At 37.1% G+C, this 17,077-nt stretch overlaps 1 protein-coding gene across 14 annotated transcripts in view; it reads right to left on the minus strand.

Annotated features, from left to right (window-relative positions):
• The window catches only part of ASPP (Ankyrin-repeat, SH3-domain, and Proline-rich-region containing Protein), a 602,088-nt gene that overhangs the window by 201,245 nt on the left and 383,766 nt on the right, over positions 1-17,077 (minus strand). The window contains exon 1 of one of the 14 annotated variants that reach the window (XM_074125849.1): positions 10,735-12,900. The exons of the other annotated variants lie outside the window; for them this stretch is intronic. The gene's annotated coding sequence lies outside the window, so the exon portion shown is untranslated. Of the gene's footprint in view, positions 1-10,734; positions 12,901-17,077 lie in introns of those variants that run through there. 14 annotated transcript variants of the gene reach the window in all.

Consider the following 17,077-nt stretch of genomic DNA (forward strand, 5'->3'; position numbering starts at 1 on the left):
GGGTACGCTAAATTCGCCAACCAACTGGTGGATCCGGGTCCTGCTAAAACCAACATTAAGCTATTTATTTAAATTTAAGCTATTTACAAGTATTTGGGGGGATACGTAAATTTTAGCAATAAGGATAATTATTGTGGTAAACAAAGAACTAACCACAGAATTGTATTTAATTAGTTTAAATTTAGAAGATGCATACAGAGAGTAAATAGTGTGAAGGGCAGAGGAATTCAGCGAAGAGGAAACGATGAATGGGCTTTGTAAGACAAATGTAAATTGGCAAAGGGTGGAATGATAAGTGCGCCTAGGAAGGCAGGGCGGGGGTATAAGCATGATGCTCGCAAGGAAACAGCAGCCGGCAGTTTATCATAACTGCAAGTGAAGAGTTGGAGGCAGCACCAGTTTACAACCCAGCTCGGGTTGCCGCTAGACACAGAGGAGCCATGAGGACGAGGGGCATCTGTCAGCGAGAGAAATCGCCTTATTCAGCAGCAGCATCCTGCCCACTACCGGTCTTACGCTCGCCATAATCTTGATTAAGTAGTAATCGCTTCAATCTCTCAGAAAGCATCTTCTAGTGTCTCTCATCTTAGTATAATTACTGTAATGCCAATTTCATTCTTAATTTTTTTTTTTTTTTAAATCCAATTAACCAGATACTTTCTCAATGTAATTGAAACTAGAATGGAGTTTGTGAGAAACACTCGCCCGCATTTCTATTACCTTAATTTCCGCTACTATAAGAGACAAATATATTATAGCAACGTATCAACGTATTTATCCAAAATAACTGTATAAATAGGAAAAAAGATTATTACCTATTTCCGTTATAATTTCTTTTTTGCCGAGCTTTCGATTTTGGATCAAGGACATCTTCAGAGCTACCGACAATTATAATATCCAGTAAACAAACATAAACTGAATGGACAGAAGACACACCAACCTTATAACAATGTACCAGGATGCACTGAAGGCTCTTGTATCCTTCAAAATGACCTCTTCCCTGGTTTGAGACTGCAGGAAGGCCCTAGAACTACTGGCTCGGTATAACAAAGTTCGGCTGGAATGGGTGCTGGGTCATGTGGGGATTAAAGGGAATGAAAAAGCTGATCATCTGGCCAGGAATGGAGCTAACACTCCTTTCATCGGTCCAGAGCCTGTCCTGGTGATCACCAGAGGTTCGGTTCATGCGGCTCTCAGAGATTGCATCTGGTGGGAGTACGAAAAAAACTGGGTGATGTGTCCTGGGGTTAAACACAGCAAGACTATTGCTTGCCTTGGCTGTGTAAGCAAAGAACCAAAGAGACCCTGTGTTTGGGTAGACTCTGATTACAGGCCAATTCACGGCGTACGGTAGGTTCAGGAAGCATCTGCACAAGGTGGGGCTTATTAGCTCGTAACCACTGTGCAGATTATGTCAGGAAGAGGAGAAAACGACCTCTCACCTGTTGTTTGATTGCGTTGCAATCGAGCGTTTGCGCTATAAAACCTTTGGAACGTTGAGACCAAAGGAGATAGTAGCGCAAAAAGAACTAGTAAGGAAAGTCCTTAACCTCTTTAGTAGGGGAGCTTTCGTATACTAGAACTAAGAAGGGGCTGGCACAATAAGTCTTTTGTGGCTGCGGTGCCATGGGGTCCCGTCCCATCTATTATTCTATTCTATAACAATGTAAAACAAATTATAATTGTTGATAAGCAGAAGCTCTGAAGATGACCTAGTCCCAAGAGCAAAAGATTGGCAAAAAATATAGCTGAAATTGGCAATATTCATACCTCCTCTTGTTTTACATTGTTAACATTAACATTGGTGAGTCTTTCTGTCCTGATAAATCAAAGGCAACGGCTAACTTATTCACTTTATTTTAGCTCAACACCGTATTGTGCATTTTTTCATTGTTTTCAAATCGTGGTTGCAGCAGTTTTTTGGCCGTCTTTTACGCGGAAGATCTTCGAAAAGAATTGAATTTCACGTTGAAATTCAGCCGGACATTTATCACTATTGGAAATGAAGGACTCTTTCACTGCGTAATTCTGCAAGAACTTTTAATGAAATTTCTGTTGTCGATAAATCGTTCTAAAACGGAAGAATGATGCCGTGATATTCTCTCCAAGTTAGACCACTTCCAAAATAAGCGCCTACTTTAAAAAACGTAGAAAAAGAATAACCTGACAATACGTAATAACGCAAGATATTGAGTAAGCGATTAATTCTTCATTCTTAATCGATAATTTCTTTCTTTCTTTTACACTTTCCGAGAAATACTGTATTGATTTCACGATTTCAGCGTTTTCATCAAAATCAGACATCCGAAAGTTACTTTGGAACGTTATTTGAAGCATGAGTTTTTCTTTTGGTGGGAAAAATTAATTTTAGAGCGGTTTTTGGAGGGAAATGATGTTCAGGAAATTTGTACCGTTTCAATTCAAGTAGAAATGAAACGAATTTTTATTAATAACGCAAGAAAGATTGTTCCGTTATCTGTTCAACTGATCAGTTGGAGGAAGTACTACGTCATTGTGATATTAAGTAGCAACCTAACCAAAATAAAATTGCATTGTCAGTAGGCGCCATTTTTTTTTTTTGCGAGCACTCCTTAGAATAAGTAAAGGAATATCGATACTTTTAAACTCGAATTGTAGCGCTTTGTTACAATACAGAAACTTTGTCTCATAACTACCCCCTCATTGAAGTTAAACTGTTGTAAGTGTATGTGTGTAGGGGTATTTAATGAAAATGGGTCCTAACTATCTAGGGCAGATAGTTACTACACTCTCGAGACTATTTCCTTCTAAAGAGTAACTATTTTCCAGCTTGTTAAGTAAACTTTCAAGGATTACTAGAGAAGTTTTATCTCTTATTTTATTTCCCTAAAGGATGAGATCTAAAATGACTTTAGGGAAACTCATTTATTCAGACTGCCGGAACGGAGAGGGGGCTATCCTTAGCAGAATAATCTGGAGCAAGTGAGTTTAAGGCGAGACAGGCTAGAAGAATGGTCCATACTCCATAATTACTTGAAGAGAATGGTAGAGGCTGCTAGGTGGCACCAACATTTGGGCAATTCCCTAAGAATTCTTCCTTTATTCTTTAATTATTCGAGTAAAATAATGCCTATTTTTCAGATCAGAAAAGTGGACAAAATTTGAGGGGTGAATTTTCGTATTTTTTTGCATAAAAATTCAAAATAAAATCCAATCAAGAAGCTCTGGCATTACAAGATTAGTGGACAACTTGAACCAAACTTAAGTTTGTAGCAGCTTAAATTGAAAATATAGAGGTTTGATCAGAAAAGATCCTATAAGATAAGTGAGGTTAAAGATTTCATGGAAGCGCACTGATATAACTAAAGGCGGAAATAACTAGTGAAAAACACTTAAAAAATGGACAACCGACTAACAGAAAAAAGAATCCCAAAATGAAAGCACAAAATGCGAGTAGTGAAAGTAAATCTGATAAATGGGTAGGGCCACCGAAATGTATTATCGAAGGCCCTTCTGATCTTCTGAAGAGGGTGGAGAAGCGAACAGAGGAGTTTGTTCTGGTGGTACCATGGACCAGAGTCTGAAGAGATGACAGCGTAGTGCGGTGGGTGGGTGTGTGTGAATGGCCAGCCAACAGTTTTACGGCTAATTTATGCGACCATTCTTCTAGTGTGTGGTTCATGTGACGGCCGAGAGAACTGCGGGGGGCGCCAGCCGTAATGTCTCATACCCCCCTCTCCGAACAGTTGTGCGCCTCTATTGGTGAGAGGCGACATTAGGTCAAGTGCTTTCATTCCAGCTGTCATATAATTATGGTCTGGACAGTCATCTACATTGTCCAACTATTTGATCATTATTTAAACAGCTAATAAAGGTGTCGCTGTGTTCTATGAAATTTATGACGTTTCTCAAATCATTTATATCTAGAAAACTAAGCCCTTTTAGTGAAACAAATAAAGTCTGAGGTAGGGGGGAATATTTGCAACTTCTTTCGGGTTTTGGATATAGTTTAAGTCTGAAGCCAATGTGGTTCTTGTGATTTACATTGTCGACGTAGAAACATGCATTCTATTAACGCAGGCAAACTGGACTACAAGACTATTATTTCCTCTATTCTTACGTGACTCCAAAATGACTGTTTGCCAACAAACTCCTCCTTTACAAAGTGGTCATTAGGCGCCGATGTTGCTCTACGCCAGCTTCACCTGGAGGCTGGACTTGTAATAGTAACAGCAAGAAACTAAAGGACAACAGATTTCTCAGACTTGCGACAGAGACTCTCCACGACCCACTAGAATTGACTCACTCCACGGAGACTGCATCCATTATCTCCGTACACTCCTATATCCAAAATCCTCTGCTGAAACTCCTTTCCACTGTAGACTGTCAACCCAATCCACTCCGCCGCGACTTAGCCTCCTACGATCTCCTTCTATACCCTACAGGCACACAAAAGAATAGAACTCATACTTCTCTAACTTTCTACACTAGCTGCAGGTTTTTCCTTCCTTTTTCCCTGCATTCTTAACCTACACCTTAACCTTTCCTGTTATCCTCACTTGTTATGAAGTTTACAATGTTTTGTACATTGATACTTTGTATATTTATCTTTGTGTGAATATTTATTATATAATAAAGATTTATTCTATTCTATTCTTTTAGTTTAAGAAATATTCCCGAAGGAGGTACAGAAGAGAAAGCAGCTGAGGATTCCAAATTAACCTGAAATTAATAAATTCCTAATTCGCAAGCATTAAGTAATCTAAGATTAGATCATCATTTTCCAACCGTACAAAAATTCTAATATCTAAAACTCATCGCAAATAATGGTATGGCGAAAAATGAAAGCATGGATTTGTCGCAGGAGATGCGGTGGTGACCAAAAAAAGAAGTTGATCTCTTTAAACACTTTTTCAGTGAACTAAAATAGAATCACTGATTAAAAGAAGCTCCTGAATGTGTCCTGTCGTTACAGACAGCACTATCTTCCATTATCCGGACAGTAGCCATAAGAAGCTCCTAGGAAAAGAAAATTCTAAAGGCCACCAGCTGGATTCGAACCTGTGTTCCCCGCGTAGAAATCCAGAGCGCTAATCCATTCGAACCTGTGTTCCCCGCGTAGAAATCCAGAGCGCTAATCCATTCCCTCTATTAAGTCCGCTATTTATAGATCAACCTTGTCAAAATATCCAACTAAAAACATACGACCACCTACTGAATGAACTTTTTTGTTCAAAGCTAAATAAATAAATAAAAAATATTATTATTATCATTATATTTATGTAATATAAATACTTGAAAAGCTTTAAAATTATCTAAACCTTTTGTAAAAATATCATTTTACGCGTTCTTATGACAAGAAGGTTGTAATTATATATCAAGGTAAACTGTCTGATTAGAGAATGTAAATAAACTGTTTTTTTAGTTAAGCAAAAAAAGGAGAATTATATAATATCTACTTTCATACTGATTATTTTTCATTTTTTAGCAAAGATAATATAAAAAAAAAATGTAAATAATTACTTGTATAATTGTACGTTTTGTTAAAATACTGTATTTAATACAGCAAACATAAATTTAAATAATAAATACATCTTAGCTTTGCGGTCTAGCCTACTACCTCCTAACATACTTTACTATAAATTTCTCATATTAACCATTAAATAAATTCTAAATGCCTCGACCAGGGGAATCGAACCCACTAACCAACAATACATCTTAGCTTTGCGGTCTAGCCTACTACCTCCTAACATACTTTACTATAAATTTTTCATATTAACCATTAAATAAATTCTAAATGCCCCGACCAGGGGAATCGAACCCACTAAACCAACAATACATCTTAGCTTTGCGGGTCTAGCCTACAACCTCCTAACATACTTTACTATAAATTTCTCATATTAACCATTAAATAAAATCCAAGGTCTAGACCAAGGGGAATCGAACCCACTAAACCAACAATACATCTTAGCTTTGCGGGTCTTGTCTACGACCGCTCGGCTACCGTGGCGTTTTTTTTGCCTTGTATTTACAGTAAAAAACTAAATTTCTAAAACTAGACACTTTCACAAACCATCCGCTTATCATTAGAAAAAGGAAAAAGAATTTAAAAAATGTATAACCAAGAAAACAAAAAAGAAGAGATAGAAAATAAATAGTTATTTTATACTAAAATAGAATAAATATTATCAGAAAACTATTAGACAATTTCTGTAAAATAGTTTGAGCAATTTTATAAGAGAGAATGATAAATTAAATTTACAATTCAGTTTCAAGTTTTTTTTTTGTTAAATCCATTCAAAAAACAAAACAAAAACAGAAAAAAACTGATGCAACATGGAGGGGGCAGAAGGCCGTCCATCAAAGAGGTATCAATCTGGATGATCTGTCTTTTCGTGGTAGGGAAAGGGGGAAAGCCAGATGATTGATAGCAAGGCTAGAAGACTTTTTGCATCATCACGCCATCATTGGGATTCTTTGGATTTTTATGTACTAAGAGAGATCCTCTTTTCTATTCTTATTTAAGAAAGAATTTATAGTGGGCACAATTTGGTAAATTTGGTGGATAAAATGTTGTTGTAGATATTTTGTTTTGTTCATGAAAAGTGAAGAATTCCCAGATTTTGCTACATTGAATTGGATGTGAAATAGGGTTGTCCCATTTCTCACCACAGATAAGTTATTTTAATTTGCTTCTAGGCTAATTAAGATTTGTGAATTTACTTATAGCTTATTATTATGAATATATATTGGTTTCGTGACCGTAAATAATTCAATTAAGGATCCAAAATTGGCGAGGAATCGGTCCAAATAAAAACAACTCGTCTTTTTTGCCAACGTTTCGACAAGTATATTGTCTTCTTCAGGGCGTGGCTATGCGGGTCGGTTGAGTTACAGAAACGTTGGCAAAAAGATGAGTTGTGGTTTTTATTTGACCGATTCCTCACCAATTTTGAATCCTTAATTAAATAACTTATTAAGTTATCACCAACGGATTTATTATTATTTTTTGCTCATTTAAATTACTTTTCGTGGACATCATCATCAATCAGATAAACTGTAGTTGTTTTTTTTTTTAAATAAAATATGTAAGAAAAACAACTCAATTGATGGATTTATGCCAGAATATGGCAGTGCCACAAGATTTTGTTAGACATCGTTTTGGTAAAGATTTGGTCTCAAAACAAAATTTAATTTCAAATATTTGATACAGTCTCAAATACTTCCATTCACTAGGCTTAATAGGCTTAATACAGTCGAATGGAATTAGATATAGTTCAATCAACCCTTGACTTAAGGAACATTGTCCATGAAAGAGCTAACAGGGGAATGTTGAAATCACACATATTCAACCCGACTAAAGCGATTAAGGGATGGAAATATAGGGATGATAGAAATAGAAGAGAATCGTAAACAAAATAATTATTGCACGTGGGTCCTATAATTGCAACAAAAACAATAAACACGTGTAGTAACCCAAATCGTAACTACTTTTGCTACAAACTTCAACCAACGATAAATTCACGACTTTCGACTACAACAATTAAAATTTATAGTTAATAACCACAATTATCACTTTAGTCTCACTATGTGCCTTTCATTTTTCATCTTATTATATAAGAATAGAAAATAATTAAAAACCTTTTTTTTAAAAACAAGAAATAATGGGGGAAAGTAGAAACAATCAACTTAAAATCATCAGTAATATTAATGAAGCGGAAGTATAAATGAATGATAGTCTGGACAAGGAAGTAAAGAGAAGACGAGCTAACAGGAAGTGATTGAATAAGAAACTGCACCTGTAATTTTATCTCCACAAAGTGTATTTAAAACAAAAACAAAACGAAAAAAAAGTTGTTGTGTAAGTAATGGGATAAAAGTGTAAACGGGCAACAAGAAGGATGCTGTTTAACATTCATAGTGCATTGTGAGATTTCCCATCATCATGTACGAGAGGTACCCGGGCTGAGAGAGAGACAGAGAAAGAGATAATGGCTGAGGGGTTGGTTGGAAGTGCACACCACCAGTCCACATCCTACCAGACACAACAAAGTTTAGGAAAATTATATTTCCGGCCTGCCTGAGAGGTGTACGTAGATTCTTCTACAGTTTTCTTACAGGTGGTGATGGTACAGAGATTTTGTAGATTTTGCATAATAAAAAGAATGCTAATGTGTCCACATATATGGGCGGGCAGTAAAGTTGGGAGATAGTTCGCTAAATGTGGGTCTGCTTTGGGGGGGCCATGATGAGATATAGAGGGGGGATACCTAGCAATTATCTCTGGGTATTGGTCGCCTAATTTATTGGTGCACAAGATTTGATTGGTGGCTTTATATTAGCCAATTGGAAGTGCAATTTTCTGGATAAAATTAGAATAGTTTTAGCCATTCAAAATATAATAATAATAAATTTTCAATGATTTTCTTCTTCTTTTTTTTCATTTATTTTGTAATTTAGAATCTGTATAAATATATACAATAAGTAAATAGGAGGTGAATAAGATGAACAGGAGCGGGAAGAGCAGGAGGAGAGAAGCTACCCAGCGGTAGCACTCTCTATAGGAGAGAGGAGAATGTGAAGAGGAGAGAGGAGAGATAGGAGAGATTTAGTTCTTCAGACTGTTAGGAAGTCGCGGAGCCACTGGCGATTCAGTCGGCGAGGAGTATTAAGGATGTCAGAGGAAGCGAGAGACTGTACAAGAGGATTTGAGCAAGTAGAGAGAGCAGTATGGAATTTTTGATATTTAGGCGTGTTGATCTATGAAGGGAATGTTGAGGTCTTTGTGAAGAGTGAGGTTAATCACCGTAAGAAGTTAAGTTAAGATTAAATTAGGGCGGCCTCAAGGCCTACGCCACTGCGACCCCTTTGGATCTATTGTGGCTCCCCGACTTTAGAGCTCACCCTCCAGACCCGTCCGTTTAATTAGACTCTTAATTCTGGAGAGTGACTCCTGGGTAAAGCTCTCAGGCCTTGGTTTTTCCTCCCCGAGAAGTAACATCCTTAGCCATACAAGCCCCTCACACTGACACAACACGTGCAGTACCGTTTCCTCTTCTTCCTGACAGAACCTACAAAGGCTATCATCTGCCAGGCCCATGCGATGCATGTATTTCCTGAGTCTGCAGTGGCCAGTTAATAAGCCTACAATTATCCTTATAGCCCCCCGGCCTTTCTATTCTTATAGCCCCCCGGCCTGCAGTCAGCCAAATCACCGTAGAAAGGAGCGTCAGCTATCTGTCGGAGGAGTTTTGACTGAAATGTCTTGTACTGTCCGTATGTTTGTAGGGTTTGGCTGAACCCCACAGCTCTAGTCCGTAAGTCCACATAGGTTTGAGAATAGTGTTCATGAGAATAGTAGTAATGATTTTCTAATTACTCAAAAAGTAATCAGAGGTTCGCGATTTGTTAATCGTAAAGGTAATTCGGCTGGTCCAGTAGAGGAGAACACAGACCACTGGCAACGCTCATCTTTGTAGACATTTTTGGAGTGGATGTTCTTTAGACTTGTCTTTAATGGATTTATACGATGCAATTTTTAAGTAACCAACGACTAATGCCAAAAAAAAAAGTACATAGTAATCTGAAAATCATACTTGACTGACAGACATTTTAGAGTGAAGGTAGGAACTATTCTTTCTCCATTCAGCCATGCTGACGCTGGAGTTCCGCAAGGCGCAGCATACTAGGCCCCATTCTGTACACAATCTACTCCTCAGACATACCTACTCATCCTCAAACTACTCTTCTCACCTATGCTGACGATACTGCCATCTTATCTACTGTCAAAGATCCATTAATAGCTCATAGAAACCTTCAGTCTCACCTCACCTCCTTAGAAAATTGGTTCAAAAAATGGGCTCTATCAAACTGAACGAAACTAAATCTCAAAATATTACCTCCATTCTTCGACGCATCACTCTTCCTCCTGTCTTTTACAATCTTATTCCTTTACCAGTAGTAAATGTAGTCCGCTACCTTGGGCTTTACCTTGACAGAAGACTTACATGGAACCCTCATACTCGACTTAAGGAGGGCAGAACTCAACAGACGCTTCCGACAACTTAATAGACTACTCGACAACAGATCAAAACTCACTCTAAGACAAAAGATTTATATAGTATGTTAGTATATTAAAACCAGTCTGGGCTTATGACATCGAACTGTGGGGTCCAACCAAACGCTCAAATCTGCAAAGGATCCAATCCTTGCAATCTAAAATTCTTCGCTCTATAGAAAAACGCTCCTTTCTACGTCACCAATCAAACCATTCACACAGATTTGAACATTCACACAAGTTGCTATAAAACACGATACAGAAAATTCCATCTTAGCATTCAAACACATCACAATCCACTTGTACATCTATCTTCAAGAACATTTCCAGACAACACTTCCAGACGTCTTAAAAGACAGTGGCCTCGCGATCTCCTCACTGATGAAGAGAGTCAGTAGAATTTAGTATGTTTTTGGAGTGGTGCCGCTGGGTAACTTCTCCACTCTGATATGTGTGATATGTTATTTATTATCATTGTTGCTTATGACGCAAAATGCGTTGATTGTAACTAAATAAATGATTAAAAAAAATAAAAAGCAATCTGAAAACGTTCTAGAATAATTTTGAATTGAAATATGTAATAGTTTACGAGACAAAGTATGAACCAAGAAACAAAACAAAAAGATATACCTATGATTAGGGCTACAAGCACAAACTAAGAAACTTATGTCTAGAATGAGGTCCAATTGTTGCCCCACCTTTTTTCCCTTCGGTGCGTCATCAACGAGAGTTCTCTCACCTACCGTCTCCCCTTGTTTTGCATTTGTGGTCACGCCATCTCATATACCGGCGCGGCACTTCATAACGGTCGTTTCCATCCGGTTCCGTTCGTAACAATTCTTATATTGTAATAAGTTCAGTTAAAAAATATTTTTTATTAAACAGCGAACGCACAACCTGTTTCTTTAAATTCTTTCAGTTATCTACTGAAAGATATTGAAGAACAAATAAAGTTAGAGATGATATCAGCAGAAATGAAGATAAGACTATGAAAGGGTTAACTTTTATATAGGCCTGGCTGCAATAAATGTTACGTAACATCGTAATGTACATAAATTAATCTACATATAAAATTCACTGAGATTCTGCGAAGACCACTCAGATAAACTGATGATATTTTGTTCAAAAGCTTATTATTAGAGGATCCCAGAAAATGGAATAGCTCAGTGATGTACGCTGGATTCCAATGCGGAGATCCCGGGTTCGAATCCAAGCTGCTGGCCCCTTAGATTTTTTCTCTTTCTAGGAGCTTCCTACAGTTGTCTGTCCGATGATGGACAGAAGTTGTCTGTAACGAGAGACAACTACTGCACTGCTAAGATGAATTAAAGTGGCTTTTTCCTGTCTATCGCCGCCAATATTTTTTGGCTTCTTTCCTTTTTCAAGTTATCCAGTCTCAACTCCTTAAGTTTAAATCCTCGATACATTCCCGTAATACCAGATCTCGCTCATCTGATCTCTATATTCCCTCTCACCGTACTTCATCCTTTGACAAATCCTTCCTAATAGAGCTACCTCTCTCTGGAACTCCTTACCATCATCTGTCCGCCATGCTCCTACCCTATCTATCTTTAAATCCCGTCTATTCAGTTATCTCCTTTCTATCCAGCTTCCTCCGAAATTCTAATTGTTTTAATTTATTTCCCTAATTTCTGCTGTTATTTTTATTTTCACTTTTTGTAAATACTTATTTATTTATTTATTTTCTGTTTAATCACAGGCCAAACTATTAAGGCCTCTATTTGTACCTGTGTTTATTCTTAGGGGACAATTGTCCCAGAATAATAAATTTCTTTTCTATTCTATTCTATTTACTGGGATGCCAGAGACCTCAGAGATGTGTTGACGCGCCTTAAATTGTAAAAAAATAGCGGGTCCTAAAGGTGGAACCCATAAAAAGCATCAAAAATATACATCCATTTCCTGTTTATGAAATATGTTGACCTCAAACTCTTTCATATGGACAGAGAGACCTAAACCAATTTTTAAATATCACTTTTTCGATTTCAAAACATGTATTTTCCGTTGTACCCTCAAAGAATACTTTCACTTATTACATCTAAGAGAAAGGAAATAATGAAAACAAATAAAAAAAGAAAAAGGAAAGTTATTATTGGTCTAAAGCGGAAGACAAAGTTCATCTACTCAACAGGTTAGCCGAAGAAGAAGAGCTGTATGGTTTGTCGGTTTTATATAATGTCGCCTAGCATGAAGGATGACTTCCAGGCGGATGTTAGAAGTCTTGGCTTCATTCTACCACGACACTAAAACCTTCTACCACAAGAATTATTTCTCTAGTACCAAACGTCGCCGACATTCATGAGGTCTCTCAAAGAACTTCTCCGTTCTGCGCTACATATTAAACCATATTCCATCCTCCGCCTGCAAACTGCTTCAATTTCTCTCCCACACCAATAGAGAATGCTTGTTCAGAAAAAGGATTACAGACTAATTTCATACGCTTCCTCTTTATTATTTATCAATTTTTTTTTTTTTTTTTGGAAACGGCGGAAAATGTAGGATTAAGTTGCAGATATTTTGCAGATTAAAAGGAAATTATTGATTACTGGTGAAAATTTTGTTAAAATGGAAAAGAAAAATTTGAAAAACAATTTAAAAGCAACATAAATAATAAAGATTTATATAAGGTGGTACACACGGTTATTCCGGGAATTTTTGTAAAGTTAGTACGAAGTCTCTTTCTGCACAATATACGTAACCGAAAAGAGCAGAAGATTGGCAAATATTAGATCCCTCAGTCAAAAGATCATTAATCCGCTAAAGTATGTAAAAGAATCTTCTGGAGATTCTTAGAGCAGCATAACAACTGGAAGAACCACAGATTCACTAAGGATCATCTCACAGAAGAACAAGTAATCATTAAAACCACCATATTAAATTAAAAACCGAGAATCTTATTGTAACAGGAAGTCATGTGAATGTTAACACCAGTTTATTTTTTATTGGTAACGAGAGAGCACTGCCCTGAGGCCGGCAGTGCACCAAAAAAAAAAAAGGCTCCAGGCGCAATGACCTCAGATAGTTACGCGCCATAAATTTATATATATATACATACATATATGTACATTCCTGCCATTGCCATTTTTGTATAGATTTATTCTTGTTTGTCTTTTAAAAGATAAGGTTTGCCATAAAAATTTAATGGCTGAAAAAAGTGAAAGTGTAAATTACTTTCGAAAGTTTTAACCAATTAAAAAAAATAAATATTTTTTTATAAAATTCCAACTAAATATTTAAAAATACTTGCATCCTTTTTTAACCTTCTTGCAGGTGCAACAGCATCATCTCAAATATTAATAAATAAAAGTTAAAAAACCGTTGCTAAATGTTTCGAAGTGAAATGTTACCATATAAATAGTTAAGGAGATAGTGGCTAGGCGGATCTTTATTACTGCTGTCATTATGTTCCGGAACTATTTAATAACTGATGTAACTTTCTCGTTTATTAGGTCAAGACGGGTTTCTGTTCCGGTATTAAATGCGGAGACAACAATCCTAATAAAGTAATAAGAGATAGGCCATCTAATAGAATCCGTAGAAATTCCCTCAAGAGACAAAGAACTGGTAATTAAACTCTTCATGTGTTCACTTGCATTGTTGGTTGGCCAATCAGAACTGCAATTTTATTTGCAGCCATTTCAATTGGGTAACAGGAAATTCTTTCAGAACTGAAGAACTGACTTCCGTCTGTTTTCCTGTGCAATAACATAGGCCTGCACCTATGAAGAATAAGTAGTTTTCTCTTACGTGGAACAAGTGGAGACACATTAAAGTGGTGAGATAGGAAATGGACTATGAGTCAAGATCATCATCATTAATGACGCAACAAGCCGTGTAGGGTCAAGGTCACCAGTGATAAAAGTTTGCCAGACATCTGTAGGTGTCGTCCTCCACAGTTCTCAAATATGTGGTAGATTTTAGATTTAGATTTTAGATTTTGAAAAGGCGGGACGGGACCCATGCCCAACGGCACCGCAGCCACAAGAGGCTCCCTTTAAGTCTAGTAGTTGAAACCTCCCCTTCTAAAAAGGTTGAGGGCATTCTCTACCAGTTCCTTCTGCGCTACAATCTCCCCTGATCTCAAGGTACCAAAGATATCGTAGCGCAGTCTCTTGATTGAATGAATAGCAGGTGAGAGGCCGTTTCCTCCTCTTCCTGGCACAATCTTCACAACGGTTCCGAGCTAATAAGCCCTAACTTGTGCAGGTGCTTAAAATATGTGGTAAGAGTGGTGTTTTACGAAGGGCTGGGTTAAAGGAGCTTGCAGCTCAATCCCCAAACCTGGAGTACCAGGTCATTGGATATCAGAGTTTCTCACTCTCCTAAGCCCCAGCCTAGGCTTCAAAGCACCTTACAGAGCCTGGCCTATCCAGGATTATATTTTGGAGTTTATCTACTCCTCTAGTAAGATAGCCTTCACCACGGCTGTGAGATCTGCCCTCCCAGGATGCAGTTTAACGTCTTGCCCAGGACGAAATCGATTACAACCATTTTTTTCACAGTCTTGATTGACTGTAATGTCTTATCTGAATGACTTCAACAGTATGAATAATTTATTACAATTACATATTCATAGTTATACAAAAAAATGTACAAATACACCATTTTTATGGAGTGCATAGTTCATAAACTTTATGTAAAGAAAGTGAAAAAACATTAATCACAACAAAAAGGGGACACCACAATTCCCTTCAATCTGTGGGTACTCAAGAGTCACACACATGAAGTAGAGCCCAGTTGGAGAGAGAGAGAGAGAGAGAGAGAGAGAGAGAGAGAGAGAGAGAGAGAGTGTGACGTAACACTCGGGGGCAGTAGGAAGCTGTGGTGATTAATGTGATGTGCACACGACACATTTCTGTGAGTGGGTCTGTCTGTCACATTTGCACACAATATGGCCGCACCCCAGTCCATACAATCATTTCCGCGCCTCCGTGGGCACCCAGTTAGTTTATCTGTTAGCCTGATAGAATATAAACAATAAAGAAAATAGAATTTGATGTTCCATTTACCTCGCTGTTATTAAACCAACCGGCTTTCTGTAACAGCAATTATAAGTTCTAATTGAAAAACTTTTTAAAAATTAGGAGTTTTTACTGTAGAATTGTACAGCACAGTATTAATTGCTGAATAATGCAATCAATTCTACAGCAAATCCATTTCTTTCTTTTTTTCACTAGTACTAGAATAAATTTTAACTTAAATGTAGCAATAGATAGTAGAGGAGCGATCAGCGAACACTAGATTTCAACGCGGAGATACTGGGTTCGAATCCAGCTGCTGGTTCTTAGATTTTATCTTACAAGGAGCTTCTTAAAGCTCTTACTGTCCAGTGATGGACAAAGTTGTCCGGTTCTGACGCGACTTTAAAACAAAAAATCAATAGATAACTTAGAACTTTTGTTTTTAAATCTGCAATCAGATCAAAAGGAGTCTTCCTTAAAAGAAGATATCCCCAAGTTAAAGAAAAAGAAAGTACATCCTTTTATAGGCTTCTAGGGAAGACCAGATATTCAAGGCTTTCACTGGTGTAAATCACGAGCCTTTTTTAACGCTCTATGTTCTGAGTGAATGGCTCCTACAAATCACTGGAACCATCCACACTCTCCTAGAAAATTTTATGATTAGAGAATAACCTAAATGATCACATTTGATCAAAACCTATCCTGGAAAAACCATGTTTCCCAAATCTCTCGTCGTTCCATCCATATCCTTAAGCAGTTTAATAGTTCCCGTCACCTTTTTCCAATTAAGACCCGGCAACTCCTAGTTTCCTCTCTTATATGCCCCCATTTCGACTATGGTTGTTTAGTGTATGGCGGTCTTTCTGGTGATATTGAAGCTAAGCTTAAGCGCCTCATGAACTGCTTCATAAGATTTATTTTCAGCATTTCCAGAGACTCTCGCATTTCGCACTGCTACGATGAGGTGAAGTGGCTTTTTCCTGTCTATCGCCGCCAATATTTTTTGGCTTCTTTCCTTTTTCAAGTCATCCAGTCTCAAAGGCCTTCCTATATTTTTCAACTCCTTAAGTTTAAATCCTCCATCCATTCCCGTAACACTAGATCTCGCTCATCTGATCTCTAGATTCCCTCTCACCGTACCTCATCCTTTGACAAGTCCTTCCTAATACGTGCTACCTCTCTCTGGAACTCCTTGCCTTCATCTGTCCGCCATGCTCCTACCCTATCCATCTTTAAAACCCGTCTATTCAGTTATCTCCTTTCTATTCAGCTTCCTCCGAAATTCTAATTGTTTTAATTTATTTCCTTAATTCCTGCTGTTTCATTATTTTATTTTTACTTTCATTTTCACTTATTATATTTTCACTTTTGTAAATACTTATTTATTTATTTAATTTCTGTATGATCACAGGCCAAACTGTTAAGGCCTCTATTTGTTCCTGTATTTATTCTTAGGGGACAATTGTCCCAGAATAATAAATTTCTTTTCTATTTCTATTTCTATTTCTAAATTCAGGAGGAGAACGATGTCCTGGTATCCAGTAAACACCTCCCAATTAACTGGAACCATCGACTCTATCCTAGGAAATTTTAGAACTTGAAGGTCTTATTTCATTGAAAACAATATCCTGGTACTTAGCAACGTCCACCCCCAGATGTTCTAAAGAAGATTTCCTGCTATGTTATAAAGATACAATATTTAAGAAGTGGTACTCAAGCTAACTTGCGATTAAGTAGAGAACCAGATTTTTGGAAACCCTATCGCTAGGTCTGCCGTTTCTAATTCTTCTTGATTTTTCAGCGGTCCGATAAAAAAAAAAACTATAGAAATGAACAACGCAAAGATTTGTTACTGAATAGAACAAATAGTTGCTACTACTAAATAAAACTTCGAAATATAATAGTTTGGTAATTGATTGAATAGAACCCAATGTTCGTATAATATTTTTTTACATCCTTTATAGAACACCTTAGAGCAAGTAAAATGAAATAATATTACTGAAGTGTAATTAAAATTTGTTACTAAATTAACATAATAAGATATTAAAGAGTAATTACT

The sequence above is a fragment of the Rhodnius prolixus genome, unplaced genomic scaffold (assembly GCF_049639745.1).
Source record: "Rhodnius prolixus isolate KJV_2025 unplaced genomic scaffold, Rpr scaffold_3, whole genome shotgun sequence".
Classification (NCBI taxonomy): Eukaryota; Metazoa; Arthropoda; class Insecta; order Hemiptera; family Reduviidae; genus Rhodnius; species Rhodnius prolixus.